The 19,242-nt window shown below is 38.3% G+C and overlaps 1 long non-coding RNA gene and 1 pseudogene across 2 annotated transcripts; both read left to right on the forward strand.

Annotated features, from left to right (window-relative positions):
• The first annotated feature begins 221 nt into the window (after positions 1 to 221).
• Positions 222 to 6,885, forward strand: LOC113342286 (annotated as a pseudogene).
• Positions 6,886 to 10,683: 3,798 nt separating this feature from the next.
• LOC113342166 lies at positions 10,684 to 12,519 on the forward strand. 2 transcript variants are annotated; one of them, XR_003356467.1, is made up of 4 exons: positions 10,684 to 10,794; positions 10,936 to 11,065; positions 11,385 to 11,450; positions 12,321 to 12,519. It is a non-coding gene; the product is annotated as an uncharacterized LOC113342166 (long non-coding RNA). The 2 variants fall into 2 exon arrangements; XR_003356466.1 differs by having other exon boundaries at positions 10,696 to 11,065.
• Positions 12,520 to 19,242: the final 6,723 nt, after the last annotated feature.

Consider the following 19,242-nt stretch of genomic DNA (forward strand, 5'->3'; position numbering starts at 1 on the left):
ATTGTAGTAATAAAATTATATGCAATACTCCCTCAAAATTGAAAGCGTTATCCTCAAGCTTTTTCTGTTTATATATTAACGGCATAGAGAAATACAAAGTGGTGATAAGAAGTAGTTTTGGGTAGAGTAAAGATGCCAAACTGAAAAGAGTGTGTGTGTGACTCTTTTTGTTTCTTGTTTTCTTTCCTTTTCAAAGTACACAATTCAAATTCACAGAGGAAATGGAAACTAACTCAGTTTCTGGTTGGAAGTTATTCTTCTTAGTGTGGATATTGAGTCTACAGTTGATTCAATGTACTGTAACATATGATAGGAAATCTATCATTATCAATGGGAAAAAGAGACTTCTCATCTCTGGTTCGATACATTATCCTAGAAGCACACCTGAAGTACCATTACTTTCCTCTCCTCTCTTTTGTTTCTTTTCCATTTTTAGGAATGTTAATTTTGATGTTTATGTTGGTTTTGGAGAATTTTGATTGTGTGAAAATGGTGTTGGAAAAAACGGGTTTTAAAAAACATGGACATTGATTTGATCCGTAGACCTATTGCCCACTAATTGTTTTTTCATTTAAATAGATAAAACAATAGTCCCACATAAACTAAAATTTTAAGAGTTTTGGACTTAAATATCATGGGTTTTGCCTAAAGGGCATGGCCCTTTGGGTCTACACACTTTTGTGTGAGGGGGAAGACTTAGACTATGGCAAGGTTGCCTTTCCCATATGAGCGGTGCTTCGCATCGAAGCACGTCCGTGTGGGTTCGGATTCGGGTGTGGGTTTATCTTTTTTCAACGTAAAACTGTTTTTCTGCTTAAAGTAAAAGTGTTTTGACTGACAAAAGCAAAGATGTTTTCTGACAAAAGGTTATCCATGCGTGAGAATCTTTCCTCTCTTATTTGTAACGGTCAATTTTTTTCTTCTTCCAAATAGTATATAAGGAACAGTCTTAATCTCATTTAAGTGAACAGAAACAAAAAACAACTTCTTCCTCCTTCATTTACTTCTGCTATTGTTTTTTGTTTCACTGTAACTTTTTCATTTACATTTCTTCATACATCTCTGCCAAGCTCTTAGAGTACTCTCTTTGTATGCTACATTGAGGGGTACAATCAGTAATTGTATCCTGAAGGTGATTTGCCAATTGCTATAGCATCTCTCTTCCAGAGGAGTAGCAGGCAATATTAACTTTAGGTCAGCGTATCTGGTACGTGCCTCTACTAGTTCCTGCTACCATTATCAGTGCATCTCCAGGAACTTCAATCAACCGTCCGTTTGAGCTAAGTATTTTGTTCTCAATTTATTACGATTGTTGTTACTGTCTCCAACAAATGGTGGTCTGTAGATGTGGGGAGATCTTGTACAAAAAGCAAAAGATGGCGGATTAGATATTATCCAGACATATGTTTTCTGGAATGGTCATGAACCATCTCCCCGCAATGTACAAAAGTTTCTCACTGTTCATTCATTTTAGGATTAGTGGGTTCCTTCGGTTTACAATTATGTTTCTACTGATTAATGTCTTTATGGCCTGTGGTTTTTCAATCTTTCTTTCAGTATTACTTTGAGGGGAGATTTGATTTGGTTAGGTTCATAAAAACAATTCAAAATGCAGGACTTTATGTTCATCTTATAATTGGTCCTTATGTCTGTGCAGAGTGGAATTTTAGGTAAATTTCCTTCATTTCTTTTTGATGTTTTGATATTTGTTTTAATGTAATTGGTTTTGATGGATTCCTTTCTTGGTTTTGTATACAGAGGGCTCCCTGTTTGGTTAAAGTATGTTCCAGGGATCAGCTTTAGAACAAATAATGAGCCCTTCAAGGTGGTTATGAATGAGATTCTTTGTTAAGAAAATAGTTTGTTCCTGGTCATTTTGAAATATTAGTAATTTTTTTCTTCTTCTTGTTTTTGTAGAAAGCAATGTAAGGATTCACTCAGAAGATAGTACAGATGATGAAGAACGAAAGGCTGTTCCAGTCTCAGGGTGGCCCCATTATTCTCTCTCAGGTATGATTTAGGGTCTTCACGAGCTATTACGTTTCTGTCGCTGATTCAAAAGAGATATTCTATTAGAATTGATAAAGTGGTGCCAATAAAAATGTAACGTATGTATCTTTAGCTAGAACAATGCTTCAAAAAAAGCTAGTGAGTTGGAGGGAGTTTAATGTTTTTTGAATCTTGGGGATTTTGAGGGAATGTAAGAGAGTATAGGGAGTTTGAGAGAGTTTGGTGTGTTGAGTGTAGGGAGTTTGAGAGACTCTCCCAAAATATCTACTTTTTTGAGAGATTTGGAGTGAGGCAAAAATACACTATAAACTCCCTAGAACTCCCCAGAACTCCAAAAAAAAAAAAAAAAACTCCCTATCATTTTAATTTTTACCACTAACAGGGAGTTTAAGAGTTTCTTTCAAACTCCCCCACGACTAACGGGGTTTTTTAGGGAGTTTGGGAGACTCTTCTAAACTCTCCCACGACTAACGGGGATTTTGAGATACTCCCTCGAACTCCCTCACGATTAACGGGAAAAAACACAACTACACCCAACTCCCCCAACTCCCTTGAGGACTAACACCCTGTAAAATAAGATGTTTGAGTTGACGCAGTATCTTTATGTACAGATTGAGAACGAGTATGGGCCATTCAGTCATGCATTTGGAGCTGAGGTCACGCATACATGAATTGGGCTGCGAATATGGCAGTTGGAATGCACACAGGGGGGTGCCATGGGTGATGTGCAAGGAAGACGATGCTCCTGATTCCATGGTAAGCAACATAGTACTTTTGCTTGCTTACATTACCACCATTTCTTCAGGAGTTCTTGAATGGGTCTAGTCCTTTCTTTCTTTTGTTTCACTGATACGCTATTCCTAACAGATCAAAAGAAATAGTTTTTTTCTGTTAGTCTTGTTTGAATTCCTACAAAGTGGGAAACTATGAAATATATTCTTAGTCCAATTCGCTTGGCAGATAAACGCATGCAATGGATTTTATTGTGATGCTTTCTCTCCAAACAGACCCAACAAACCCAAAATGTGGACTGAAGCTTGGAGCGGCTGGTAAGGTTTTTGGCCTTGGATTTAAACTTATAAGCTGCAACCTTCTGGAAAAATAATATTGACCATCTTTTGGATCATAATGAAAAGGTTCACGGAATTTGGTGGCGCAATTCACCAGCGTGCAGTTCAAGATCTAGCATTTTTCAGTTGCGCGATTCATACAGAAGGGAGGATCCTTTGTTAATTATTACATGGTTGGTCTTTTCTTGAATGATCGTCTCCTTCCAAATTCAACAATTGTCCAAAAAGGATTTTAGTTTTATTGGCCTCAGTTCTTTCTTGAAACAGTATCATGGAGGAACCAACTTTGGACGAACTGCTGGAGGCCCTTTTGTCACCACTAGTTATGACTATGATGTTCCCCTTGACGAATACGGTGAGTAACCTTAAATCAAGTGCTAAAATAGACAAATTGTTAATTTGGCTTTCCTTCTACTTAACATCTGCGGCAACATTGTAGGTTTGATCAGGCAACCTAAATATGGACATTTGCTATCAACTATCAAGCTATCTGAGGGAGCAATAGTTTCCATTGACCCAGTCATTACTTCACTAGGAAACTACCAACAGGTAAATTGTCATTTCTGTCTCTAAGATATTTGAAAGATACTATTACTATCATCTCTTCTTCAGTATCAGGGAATCTGGTTTTAACAAATCAACTCGACAATATCTACATTTCTTCAGGCTCATGCCTTTTCTTCCAAGCACCATGGTTGTGTCGCTTTTCTCTCAAATTACAATTCAAAGTCTGCTGCAAGGGTTATATTTAACAAAATGCATTACAACCTTCCACCTTGGTCCATCAGCATTCTTCCTGGTTGCAAGACTGTTGCATTCAACACAGCAACAGTAAGTTAATATTATCCAAATTGGATTAATTTCTCTTTGTCTGAAGTTATTTTTTTTAATTTTGGTTGATATATTTTGCTGCCATCATCACAGGTAAACATAGTGACGCTCAACTGCTCTCCTGGTAAACATACGATGAAGATATCTCTTCACTAAATGAAAATAAGAGGACAAGCTTTTACTCTAATGGATCAAATAAATGTTACAAGGGATACCAGCAATTATCTGTGGTACACGACTAGGTGAGACCAATGCATCAATCGCGTAAATAATTGTATTGGTTGTGTCTCCAAGGGGTTGCCATTGTAGTTTAATAGAAACTTTATGTCCGAGTTTGAAATTCTTATGATTTTTCATCTTTAAGAGTGGTTTTAGAAGTCCCAAAAATATCACTCATATATAATGTTATCCCATTTTGTGGTGTCACCTGTGCTGTACTCAGCCCATCTAAACCATCCTTGCATGGAGGTGCGTGGCCTACTCTTTCCGTACAATCTAAAGGCCTGCCCTGCATGTCTTCATCAATGGAAGGTTCTCAGGTACGGTACCTGCTTTAGCTTATCTCATATGGTAAATCTAACTACGTGAAACTGACTTATCAATTGTCATTACAATAGGATCTGCCTACGGGACAAGAGAGAATAAACAGTTCACATTTTATAAAGCTGTCAATCTTCATTCTGGAATAAATAGAATCGCACTACTCAGCGTAGCTGTTGGATTGTCGGTTAGTTACACTTCAATTGCGTCAACTGATTTGTAAGTCATGTATGCATATAACAAATTGCCAGCAATCATTCTGATTTAAGACTATGATTTCCATTTGTTATGGCTGAAGAATGTGGGGATCCACTATGAGAATTGGAACACTGGGATCCTTGGTCCGGCTTTGCTCCATGGTGTTGGCAGGGGGACAAGGGACTTGAGCAGGCAAAATTGGTCTTACCAGGTCAGTGAAAATTCTTGTTTTCAGCGGAAGTACACCAGTTATGCAGCAGTTTAGTGCTTCATTTTTCCAGCTTTCAGTTGCTCATTCCCACAGGTTGGCCCGAAAGGAGAATCAATGAACATCGTGGGAGCAGCTGGAATTTCATGTTGGAGTATGTGGTTCGATAAACACCATATATGTATAGCTAGGATAGTCCCACATGGAATAAGAGGAGTACATGTGGCGCTTAATAAGCTTGACCATCTCCTTGCATAACACCGAGGCCTTTTAGATTAAAACCCCACACCTGCTACAACAGGTGGTCAAGTGGGGATAGTATCGGTGCTATGTGGTCGGGTCCAGAAATAGGGCCCCACAGTCCGTGAAGATCCTAACAACTGGTATCATAGCGTATGGTTGGGGCTACTGTCCGAACGGAGAAGTGGTTGTGTATGTCACCCAGTTTAGGGCGCAAGTGGAGTGAAACTCAAGGTGGAACAGGCAAGGCCCAAAGTAGAGTTGGCGCTCAAGGTGGAGTTAGTGCCACACCCCATTAACTCAGGTGGAGCAGAATTCTATGGTGGGCAAGGTTGTGCTCAAGGTGGAGTTAGTGCTAGCCTTCCCATTAACTCAAGGTGGAGTAGGGTTCCAGGGGGCGTAGTGACAATAATCATGTTCGATGGGTAGCTATACGGACGGTGATCATATGGTGGAGTATGATTGGATTGGTGAGGTGGTTTAATCTCGCCAAGGTGGAGATTGTTGGAGTATGTGGCTCGATAAACACCACATATGTATAGTTAGGATAGTCCCACATGGAATAAGAGGAGTACATGTGGCGCTTAATAAGCTTGGGCATCTCCTTACATAACACCGAGGCCTTTTAGATTAAAACCCCACACCTGCTGCAACAGGTGGTCAAGTGAGGACAGTATCGGTGCTATGTGGTCGGGCCCAGAAGTAGGGCCCGGCAGTCCGTGAAGATCCTAACATTTCATTGATGGGGTGGGCACAAAACTCGCTAGTTGCACGTAGACAACAGCCACTAACATGGTATAAGGTAAATTTACAAAGAGAACATGAATCTGCACTAGTATTTCGAGACTGGCTTGGGTATTGAAGTGGTCTTTTCTTGAGAATTGCAGTCTTACTTTAATGCACCGCAAGGAAATGATCCACTGGCTTTAGATATGTGGAGTATGGGAAAGGGTCAAATTTGGATTAACGGGCAAAGCATTGGCAGATATTGGACAACTTTGTTAAGCGGAGACTGCAGGCGATGTAGTTATGCAGGACCATATTGTGTCCCAAAATGTCAAGTTGGTTGCGGAAAACCAACTCAGCGGTGGTATGACTCTTAACCTGTGCCTAAACTTTCTAAACCTGCAATGACTAAGCTGATGAAATGTCGTATTGGACACTTCAGGTATCATGTGCCGCGGTCTTGGTTGAGACCAACACAGAATTTGCTGGTAGTTTTCGAGGAAATTGGTGGGGATGCATCAGGAATAAATCTTGTGAAAAGATCAGTGTCTTGATTAACCAACTCGCGGTGTTGAAGTAACATAAGGAAATTACAGGCATAGATGCCGGACCCAGTGCACGAAGAGCTCTTCAGTTAGATATGCTGAAGGCATTGTATCCCAAATTATGGATGGCTCTAGCATGTTCTTTGGTCAGAGGGTTTTACTGCAAAGAATTTTAGGCTACAAGTTATTTATCAGAGTCTGCTTGTACTGTTGAAAGCCAGATACCACTCAAGGAAAACAAAGATGGGACTTGGAAAACGCAAGTCAACAATTGGTATGTATATCAGCCGGATTTGTATGATTGGGTAACGGCGATCCCCAATTATGTTCATTTTTTTTTGTCTTTATTATATACTAGGGTCTCGCCCGTGCGTTGCACGGGATTCGCTTTATCATACATGGCTTATGGTTTTATTTTTAGGATTTTCCTTTTTTTTTTGATGTGGAGAGCTATATTTCTGGAATTTCGCTGAATATTACTAAGAGCCTCTCCAATGGAACGTGTGTGGGAGGAAAAGTCTTTCTCGTGGGATACACATTCATATTTCCTAAAATCATTCTCCAATCCTAACCTCTTCAATTAATATGGAGCTGACATGGCATGTTTTTTTATAGACATCGAGCATCTCCAATAGAGGGTGAAATTATTTATTTTTCATGACACATAGGATTTTACACCCCCATTTTCCATAAATTCGTCTCCAATAGTAGGTCCTACGAAAAAGGAAGGGTGTGAAAATAAATAAGGTCTTATAGAAAGTCTTATTTAGACCTTGAGAATGACCTTCATGTCATCAGTTTAACAACTTTTTTAATTATTATTTCCAAATAAATTTTTCTAAACCAATAGGAAAAAAGAAATCACTTTTATTATTTATCCAAAAAACTAATCTTAAAAATAAGACCCTTCACCATTAGAGATAGTACATGAGCAAAACATTATTATTTTCCCCACATATATAAAACCCCATAAATAAGGATCTAAATAAAAATTCCACGTAGGATTTTTAGCACCTATCATTGGAGATGCTCTAAGAGCTTTTCCAATGGTCATGTGGTCTGTTTCATACGTGGCATTGTGGGAAGTCATCCTTCAACCTACATTCCAATAATTATTGCTAAACATAAGGAATGAAAAAAAATCTCTCTCCAACCCATTTGCAATTTCTCCCTTTCTTTGTCCAGCTGGACGTATATACTTGTTTTGAACATTTTATTTGATAAAAAAAATAATCATTTGCCTGTTTCTGTCTTTATACTTCAAGCACATAAATGTAAAATCCATACAATAAAGTCAATTCCTTATACATTTTTGAGATTTACAAACTTGGTCTTAGATTATACAACCAGTTCCGAATAAAAAAAAGTAAACAAATTCTATTGCATTTTCCTTAACACCAATAGGGTGGGTTCAACCTTGGGCGATGATATTATCTGATTCTCTGCATCTTTACAACAAAATAACTATAAAATGGAGAACATCGAAAGAATTAATTGATGAATTTTGATTTATTAGTCATCGAGATGGAGATTCATTTAACCTTGAGTTATTAGTCATCGATGGAGGATTTTGTTGAGAATCGTTTAAGCCAATTTACCTTAACATATAAAATCCTAACAAGATATTATATGTTATTGATTCAAACGTGAATTGTTGTTTCTCAACAAGATTTTAGTGAGGAAAAACCATGTCAATCGTGATATAATAGGTTACAGGGTACATGTAAAACATATTAGTTTCTTCGTAAGACTTTTCCAGGTAAATCTATTCGTGAAATCCTAGGGTTTTATGCAAGTAAGATCTTTATGCTTCTTAATTCGACTTTTACATTCAGTTTTCGGTATATCTAATTGATCAAAGGATAAAAATTAGAGCTGGCAAACGGGCGGGTCGGGTCTGGATTGTTACGGGTTATACGGGTTCGGGTTATCACGGGTCAAAACCCGCGGGTTGGTATTCTTTACGGGTTGTCATTTCTTCAACCCGCACCTGTGACGGGTTAAACCTGCGGGTTCACGGGTTAACCCGTTTATGCAACACCCTTAATCCATTTACTTTGTTCAGTACCACTGTCTGCAGTTCAATATCAGTTCCAACACACATGCATCAAATCTCTTATGCAACACCAGAACAACTCTAACTCCATTCACTTTACAAGACCATTGCCACTATAATCTCCTTCCACTGTCATCAAATCCAACTCATTCAATATCCAGAAATGACACCATCTTCCCTTCTACAAGTACTTCACATCCATAATAACTCAATTCATTTATCATCTAAACTTCCTAGAATTATCAACATCCACAGGACCATATATACTTCAATTATGAATTAAGACAACAATTACATAACCACCACAAATACACTTCATTACTTCAATTGGCAGCAGGATAGCCACAAATAGGAGGATACAGAGAGAGAGAACACGATTATGCATGTGAGTCATTCAGTGAGTAGACAGAATCTCGTTTATTTTAAGTGATAGACAAAGTAGATATAGGTACACCGCTACATTCATTAAAGCCAGTATACACTAGGTACCAATTTAGACAATGCATGCTTACTGTCAATATAAGTGTCGCATTAAAATTCAGAAATAATTTAGAAATGACACCATTTAGTCACAAAACTAGATAACAAAATTCAGAGTGCAATACCATTTTAGATGTTCAACCCCCGTGATGGCTAGAACTGAGTACTTCCAGTTAAAACATACTACAAAAACGTTGCAGAAGAATCTGGGCATTAGCTCCTTCAAATCACAAGGGATTTTGTTGAGAAAATTTTTCAACCACCCTCCAAGCACGAACCTTGCCATTTTATTCACCAACTCTTACTGCCATCAATAGCTCTCTATTTCTCTCCTTTTTCCAAACAAGAACAATCCCATTTAACCAAATCATCTTCCACTCTTTAAAGAAATAAAAACAGAGATGAAAATCAATTTCAATTAGAATATATACTTCAATTAGAATTATCATCAACAACTGCAATTACATCCACAGGACCATATATACTTCAATTAGAATTATCAACAAACAAAGGCATACCTCATTCAACAATACTACTAGTAATTCGATCACACCAGGCATATTACTAATACTAACTCACTTCAGTTCTGCGCTAATAATTGCAGTTCAACCTAACAACATGCACATCCAAGTATCAGTTCAACATATATACAATATCTTAAATACTCATCTCAAATCCTGGTTCATCAACAACCACATAGTCTCGACAACATACATAAATAACTTTACTAATTCGATTGAGAAGAATAATTACCTCAAACCAATCCAACTCAAGCAATTGAATTAGATTCTTCTTACTCTGACCTGACTCAGAATTCATCTCAAGATCACCACCATCTACCAAAACCAACTCTACCCTTCTTCTGTCTCGATCTGAGTCTCATAATCAGCAACCCTCAGAAACTCTAATTCATAAATTGGGGAAGAACACGAGGAACCCTAAATCTGCAATTTCTTAATCAATTTTTCAGGATAACTCCACCATTTACATCAAATACCAATCAAAAACAAACTCATCTTCTAACTTCTCCTTATTCACCTTTAATTGAATTCTCGATCAATTACAGAAAACCCTAACTATTGATTCTTCAATGATTCGTCACTGAATCAACTTCAAGGCTTAAATTAAAAAACTACTCATGAATCTTCAACAACAATAACTTCATAATTTATCTTCTAAATCTTCATAACATCATCCAACTCTATAAACTCTAATTCATATCTTCACTGATTTAATATTTCCTCTTCTCTCCTTGTTCAGCCAAGAACAACACCACCTCCAGCAACAACCCATGACTCTTGTATAATTATCCCAACCTCACCACCTCAGAGCCCTCACAAGAATTCACCAGAGGTGAAAACAGAAAGAAGAGAAGAATAAAGAAACGAGAAGAAGAAGAAAATATAAATGAGAGTTTATCCTCTCGGTCGATTAACCCAGGGAAGGAGAGGCGACACGTATGAAGTGCGGGTTAACGGGTTAACCCGTGGTTTCACGGTCCGGGCCGGGTTAACCCGTTTCTCGACGGGTCACCATTTATCCAATCCGAACCCGGCTTGTTTAGAAACCAACCAGTCCGGGTTCGGGTTTTCACGGTCCGGGCGCGGATTAACCCGCGGGTTTCGGCTTGTTTGCCAGCTCTAATAAAAATCATAAGGATTTTACAGGTTTTAGAGAATTAATCATTGACAATGGTTACACACAAGGTAAATAAGCAACTCTAACTTTTTGTAGTTCATAAAGTATGGGTTTTGTCTCTGGATTGATTTATGGCTAGGTTTTTAGGTCAAATATGCCCAATCAATTTTCACTGTCTGAGAGAAATAAGGGTTTGAAAATTTAAATTCTAAAAAAATGTTATGCCCAATCAAATTTTATCGTCAGTGATCCGTAAGGGTTTCAAATTTCTTAATTGCGTGATAACCTTAATTATGTTTCAAGAAGCCTCCTTTCTATCCCTATTCTCCTTATCTCTGATTCAATTGCACCATGCACCATAATCTGATTAACTGTTTTGTTTGTTTGTTCCAGAGATTAGTGTTGCTTCGCGGAGTGATCTGTATCCCACGAACCAGAGGAAGCTCCTTCCAAGGAGGAACCATTTGGTAGTGTTGTGGTCTGCGTGGACGCCTTGGAGCTGGAGATTACGACACCCAAAGAGGTTACTGAAAATTTCAAAATTTGCATTCGATACTTTGGAAAGAAAACAAAATTTGCAGATACTTTTTTGTTTTGCTAGGAGTTTGAAGCTGAATCTTTTGCTATCAAAATCTTTCTATGTGCCATTGCGATCTATTAGGTTTAAACACAACAATATTTTCAAAAAAAGAATAGATTCTATAATCCATCAGGAAAGATTGGTGATTCATAGAAACAGACAAGAAAAGGGAAAATCAGTTTGCAAGCAAAAAAAGTTCTGATTTTTCATTTATTGAATTTTTACAGCAAAATCTAACTATCAAATGATCCCATGTTTTCAGGTCAGACGGCTGGCGAATGCAAATTATTTTCAATCTTCATTGGTAGAATTTGATTCCAGAGTACAGGTATTTATGATGTATTTTTATTGTGGACTTTGCCATATTGAAATAAAAGACATGTTCATTTTTAGCTTGCTTAGTAGCTTATGGCCATCTGTATCCGACTTAAGCAAATCATTGTTGTTTAATGCGTACAACTACACAAGTTAGTTAATTTCATCATGTGTGTAACCATATTGGTGCTGCAGGCACTTCACTAATCAGGAAAAGATAGATAAGCATTTAAACATTTACCTGATGCTGATGCTGATGCTTCATGCTTTTAAAGTGCAAAATTGCTGCAGTGTGTTGCTTTGTACTTAATTGCAGTCTTGACTCCATTTCATGAGTTGTCTTTTAAAGGACAAAAATAAGGGATGGATGTTTAGGGTTTCCTCCAAATGTAATTGACCAAATAGTTTGTTAATATCAGGGATTCTAAATCTAAGTAAATCGGTTTAATTAGAAAAAATGATCACTAAGCCAGGGGTGAGTGTTTTATGTGAGACTGTGTTTACTTCATTTACCAAAACTAACTTTCTCAGTGACTTTTTTTTCCCTGTTATCAATTCACGAATTGGGAATTATAAAATAAAGATGTGGCGTCTGGAAAGGATGGTTCTGGAACTTTTTGTAGCATACACAAAGGAATGTGGATATTCGGAACTTTTTCCACACCCGCAATCTGAACAACATAGAAGTTGCACTGTTGTTCAGATTACAAATGAGATTCGGACATAGAAACTATTTTTTATCTTTTGATATTGCATGTGATAATAAATCGAATCCTTGGATGGTTTCTCTCTAAAAATTTTAGGTTTATTTATTTTGTCTGATTTTTTTTTTCTGCACACCTATTTTATTTTCTTAGTAATTCATCTTTTTTCTTTCCCTTAGGTGATGATAAGTTGATTTGAAGATGGTTTCAATTTTAAAGAACCCAATCCTTTGAACCCAATCCACAAGTTGCTCTACAAGTGAGTAGGAGACGGAGTTTTCCTTTTCCCTTGGTTTTGGATCATACGAGTTGTGTTTTGTAATGTCTGTTTGTGGTAGAAATAAAATTTCCATTTCCCTTGATTTTGGATCACACGAGTTTTCTTTTGGATCATACGGTTGTGGCAGGTTCTCCCTTGCAATATTGTTTACTTTATACCAGTTGGTTCAATTTACTGTCGAAATATCTAACAAGGTAAACTATTCTCGATTAAGATCTCCGAATGAAGTTTCATTAGGTGTCCGAGCTAACTTTAAAGAGGGAATCAACGTTTCTTCCCTATAATTTTGAGTGACGTCTTTACCCTTCAAGAGATGAAGTTAAAATAAATAAATAGAGTTAAGACGTATCGATGATTGATTTTTAATGTAAATGTACTTCTTAGTAGATGTAGTGTTTCCTTCTCTAGGGTCTTCATTAACCTTAGAATTCTAGATCATTTTCATTTTCTCCTGAATTACTATCTTCCACATAGCATTGTATCTGCTTGGTTGGGGAATGGAATGGTTGATCTAATTTTGAATTTTCTTTTTAATATTAGCTGCATGCTATAATATTTTTTTAAGCCATTGTGGTCTGGCTTAATAAAAAATATAACTATTATTCAGTGGTGGTTTTAAAATTTGCTGGCATAAGGATACTTACATAATGAAACAATTATCGGATTGCATACCCTATTCGTTTTTTACCTATTTCTAACTCTGATATTTACATAGTGGCAATAATAAAAAGGGGGGGGGGGGGGGGGGGGGGGGGGAATTAAATGAACCCTATTGAGCAATGCCGGACCACGTGATGAGCAATATATATTTTTACACCTATTTAATGTATTCGCCCGCCACACCAAATTAAAAATGTATCGGCACTGGACGGGACGAAGCTTCGCGCACACCAAATAAAAAATGCAACTCCACGGGGCGGGGCAAATCCCTGCGCGCACCAAGTGAAAAGAAGAAGAAATGCCCGGTGCGTAGCAGGGCACAAATCTAGTTTATACAAATGGTAGGAAAGGGAAGAAGGTGTGGCACTAACTCCACCTTGAGCGCCAACTCTACTTTGAGCCTTGCCTGCTCCACCTTGAGTTTGAGTCCACTTGCGCCCTAAACCGGGTGACATACACAACCACTTCGCCGTTCGGACAGTAGCCCCAACCATACACTCTGATACCAGTTGTTAGGATCTTCACGGACGCCGGACCCTATTTAGGGAATAATCCTGAGTTTGTTGTCAGGATTTACTTAGGGAATAATCACTGACAACCGCGGAATAACGGATCTTGAGATATTATGATGAATAATAAGTAAACCAAGCACAAGCAACTATGAAAATACGAGAAAGATAAATCAACTCACAAGACACAAGATTTATAGTGGTTCGACCAATACATACAACTTGTATATATTGTCTACGTCCACTTTGAGTCGCACCAACTCAAATCTACTATGAAGGAAAAACGATTACACCATCATGTGAATCCCAGCAAACCCTTGGTTACACCGCAACAATTACCCGAGACGATAACCTTGTCTCTTGTTCCTCACCAATATGCTCTCACAACGAAATCCTAACTTTAGACCTAAAAGCTATACAAGAAGTCTCCCACCGATCTCTTAATCGTTTTCTACACAATGCACAAATTCTACAAGGCCTAACTACCTATTTATATAGGTTACAAACTTGACCACCAAGAATTATAACCGGTTTAGGAAACCCCTTCCCTAAATAACCACGGCTAACTTTAGGAAATGATTAATTAGTCTTCAATAACTAACAATCTCCCACTTTGAAGACTCATTGATTGTCTTCCATTCTTCAACTTTGGATTGACGGTGCTAAAACATCTTCCTTGTTAGTGCGGCTCCCCTCCCAGATCCTCATTTTGAGAGACCAACTAAAGCCTTGCAGAGCTTTAGCTTGTATGATGTAACTCCCTTGGTAAACATATCCGCCTGATTCTTCGAACCAAGAATCTTCTCGAGCTTCAACTCTCCTTATTCTAAGAGATCCCGAATGAAATGATAACGAATATCTATATGCTTCGTCCTAGCATGATAGGATGAGTTCTTGGCTGAATGTATAGCACTTTGACTGTCGCTAAACAAAATATTATCTCCTTGTTCCTTTCCCAACTCAGCTAATAATCCTCGTAGCCAAATCATCTCCTTGCTCGCTTCCGTCACCGCTACGTACTCTACTTCCGTAGTAGACAATGTCACCAACTTATGTAACCGTGAGTTCCAACTCACTGCAGCTGACCCCATAGTATAAACATAATCGGTCGTACTTCGCCTTTTATCTACATCACCTGTGAAGTCTGCATCCACATAACCCCTCAAAATAGAACCACCTTTTCCATAGCACAATGGTACGTTTGTGTTACCTCTCAAATACCTGAGAATCCACTTCACAGCTTCCCAATGTTGTTTTCCTGGGTTGCTTGCATATCTACTCACTACTCCCACTGCATGTGTAATATCCGGTCTCGTGCACACCATAGCATACATTAGACTCCCAATAGCCGAAGAATATGGTACGTTAGCCATGTACTCCTTTTCTTCATCTGTCTTCGCACACTGCATACTTGAAAGACGAATTTGACTTCCAAGTGGAGAACTAACTGGTTTAGCATTCTCGATATTGAACCTTTTCAACACTCGTTCAATATATTCAGCCTGACTAAGCGTAACTACACCCTTAGCTCTGTCTCTTATGATCCTCATACCGAGAATCTTCTTTGCTTCACCAAGATCTTTCATATCAAAATCACTTGCTAATTGTTTCTTCAAATTCTCAACTTCTTGTAGAGATGTTCCGGCAACCAACATATCATCCACATACAGTAGTAATATGATGTAGTCAGAATCATTCCTTTTGAAGTAACAACAATGATCTTCATTACACCGTGAGTAACCACTTCTATGCATTAAGTTATCAAACTTATTGTACCACTATCTCGGGGCTTGTTTTAAACCATACAAACTCTTCTTTAGCTTGCACACCATCTCTTCCTTGCCTTTTACTATGAATCCTTCTGGATGCTTCATGTAAATTTCTTCATATAGGTCACCATGAAGAAAAGTTGTCTTTACATCCAACTGCTCAAGGTAGAGATCTTCAGAAGCAACTAGACTTAACACTACTCGAATAGTAGTCATCTTCACAACTGGAGAAAATATCTCGTTGTAATCAACACCAGGTTTTTGCTGGAAACCTTTCACAACCAGCCTCGCTTTGTAGTGAATTTCTCAATTTGCTTCAGATTTCATCCGATAAACCACTTGTTATGCAACGCCTTCTTACCTCTTGGTAATTTTACTAACACCCAAGTGCCATTCTCATCAAGTGAATTTATCTCATCCTCCATAGAAAGTTTCCACTTGCCTGAATCATCAGCCGCCAGTGCTTCCTTAATATCTTCAGGTTCGCCTCCATCCGTAAGTAATAGATAATTTAAAGCATACCTTGGGTTTGGTTTAGGAGTTCTTGACGATCTTCGTACTTCTTGTGAAACTGTAGGAATAACTCTCACTGCAATAGAAGTATCTTCAACTTGTACTTCTCCTCCATAAGCAACATCATGCTCTTCTTGTTCCACACTTTTTCCAGAAACATCATCAATATCGATATACAACTCCTTATCGACGTTGCTTGACCTGACATCTTCAACTTGTGTTGTATTCCTGTCCTTGTACAACTCATTCTCATTAAAAGTGACATCTCTACTTCTAATAACTTTGTGACCCTCATAGTCCCAAACCCAAAAGCGTCAATTCCATAACCAAGGAATATACACTTCTTTGCTTGAGCACCTATCTTAGACCTCTCACCGGGACTAAGATGAACATAACCAACACAACCAAAAACTTTCAAATAGGAAATATTTACATTTTTGCCAGTCCAAACCTCCTCTGATATCTTCTTATCTAATGGACTACTAGGTGTCCTGTTAGTTAGATAAGCAGTCGTTTCTGTTGCATGTGCCCAGAAGGTCTTGGGCAAACCAGACTGCAACCTCATGCACCTTGCACGTGCATTCAACGTCCAATTCATACGTTCTGCTACTCCATTCTCCTGTGGTGTCCTTGGAACTGTCCTCTCCAAACGAATTCCATTCGTAGCACATAACTGTAAGAATTCTGTCTTGTCATACTCACCACCGTTGTCTGAACTTTAGACACTTAAACTTCAGACCAGTTTCTGTTTCAACCAAAGCTTTCCACTTCTTAAACACTTCGTACACCTCGAACTTATTCTTCATGAAGTAAATCCACACCTTCCTTGAGTGATCATCAATAAAGGTGACATAATACTGGAACCCGCTGTGAGATGTAACATCAATTGGTCCTCATACATCCGTGTGAACCAAATCAAATTTTTCACTTCTCAAGTCTCTTCCTCCTCTGCTGAAACTAACTCGTTTTTTCTTTCCAAGAACACAGTCTTCACAAAAACTCATATCAACAGACTTCACCTTATGTAGATATCCTCCCGAACATAGAATATTCATGTTCTTCTCACTCATGTGCCCCAATCTTCTATGCCATAAGTTAGTGTCTTCACCACTACTAGCCACTGCTAAAGTAGTTCCATCTGAAGTCCGGTATAGAGTACCGACTCTAACTCCACGAGCTAACACCATAGCCCCCTTCTTTACTTTCCAATTGTGTTTCGTTAACACAACTTCACAGTCATCATCACAAACTTGGCCCACAAACACCAAGTTCTTCTTCAAATTTGGAACGTGTCGTACATCCTTCAATTTCCATGTCGAACCATTGACTTTCAAGATCACATCACCCAAACCGATGATGTCGCACGCTTCACCGTCACCCAAGAATACTTGGCCATAGTATCCTTCTTTATAAGAGATCGTAATACTCTTATCACCCGTTGCATGGAAAGAAGCTCCCGAGTCTATAATCCAAGACTCATCTTGCTTGTTCTCAGAGAGTAGTAGAAGACCTTCCGTAATCACCTTCTTGTTATCAACAAGGACCTTCACCGGTTCCGCAGCTGCAACTACGTTGACCTCTTCTTGATTACCTTTGTTTCCACCATTATTAACACCTTTTTTTTCCGGACAATCGCGCTTGAAGTGTCCTACTTTCTTACACGCCCAACACTCAACAACACCTCTAGGTCGAGATTGATATCTCCACCTAGAATTCCCTCTAGACTTTTGGATTTGTTGTTGTTGTTCCTATTTGAACTCCTTCCTCTATCTTCATCAGGCATACTTAAGGCCGAGCTTGAAGAATTAGAAACATAAACTTGTTCTATTATTCTCTCCTCTTCAGCGATCAACCTTTGCTGCACATCATCAAGCTTCAACTTCTCGCTCCCTGCAGAATTGCTTATGGTTGTCCTTGCAGTCTCCTAACTCTTTGGTAATGACGACAACAACCGTAAAGCTTGAACTTCATCATCAAAAGTAATACTAACTTTTGAAAGCTGAGAAATAATTGATTTAAACTTCCCAAGATGTGCTGAAATCGCTTCGCCTTCTTGCATCTTCAGATTAAATAATTGTTCACACAACATAATCTTCCCTGAGGCTAATGACTTTTGATACAACTTTTCAATTTTATCCATAAGATCCTTCGCACTAGTTTCCTCTTGTACGTTATTGTAGACTTCCTCCGTTAGACATCTACGGATCACGTCTACACACTTGCGATCAAGAGTTGTCCATTCATCGTCTTTGCGTGCTCCCTTTTTCGCAACTCCACCCAAAGGATCAGCAAGGTCTTTCTCATATAGGTAGTCTTCCATCTGAGACTTCCAAAACGGAAAGTTCTTCCCATTAAAAACCTTAACCCTAGCTACCGTACTTTCGTTATTATCACCCATAACTCCCACTCAAATCGTACTACGATAAACCCTAAATCTCTAACCTGAGCTCTGATACCAGTTGTCAGGATTTACTTAGGGAATATCACTGACAACCGCGGAATAACGGATCTTGAGATATTATGATGAATAATAAGTAAACCAAGCACAAGCAACTATGAAAATACGAGAAAGATAAATCAACTAACAAGACACAAGATTTATAGTGGTTCGACCAACACATACAATTTGTATATATTGTCTACGTCCACTTTGAGTCGCACCAACTCAAATCCACTATGAAGGAAAAACGATTACAGCATTGTGTGAATCCCAGCAAACCCTTGGTTACACCGCAATAATTACCCGAGACGATAACCTTGTCTCTTGTTCCTCACCAATATGCTCTCACAACGAAATCCTAGCTTTAGACCTAAAAGCTATACAAGAAATCTCTCACCGATCTCTTAATCGTTTTCTACACAATGCACAAATTCTATAAGGCCTAACTACCTATTTATATAGGTTACAAACTTGGCCACCAAGAATTCTAACCGATTTAGGAAACCCCTTCCCTAAATAACCACGGCTAACTTTAGGAAATAATTAATTAGTCTTCAATAACTAACAAATCACGGCAGTGAAAATTGAGTTCATGAAAGAAAACTTACTCATTTCAATATTTATAATACATTCGTAAGAGATGAGCCTTTTTAATGAGGGTAAGCCTCCAAAAACAGATGAGGCTAATGATAAGATTCGTTAGGACATTCCTCGCAGCGTATGCTTATCTTTGTTGTAGGCAACATCACCTTTCACTTTGCATCCCCAAATCCAGATGTCCAACTTGTTCACAGTATACACGGGAATTGCTAAATTGATTAGTTACAGATATCAATATAAAGAAACTTAGCATAGATATCTCTCCTCCTTTAAAATGCTAAGTCATATAAGCTCCCACGTCGCACGGTCCTTATGACACCCCTCTCAAAT

The sequence above is a fragment of the Papaver somniferum genome, unplaced genomic scaffold (genome assembly GCF_003573695.1).
Source record: "Papaver somniferum cultivar HN1 unplaced genomic scaffold, ASM357369v1 unplaced-scaffold_35, whole genome shotgun sequence".
NCBI lineage: Eukaryota > Viridiplantae > Streptophyta > Magnoliopsida > Ranunculales > Papaveraceae > Papaver > Papaver somniferum.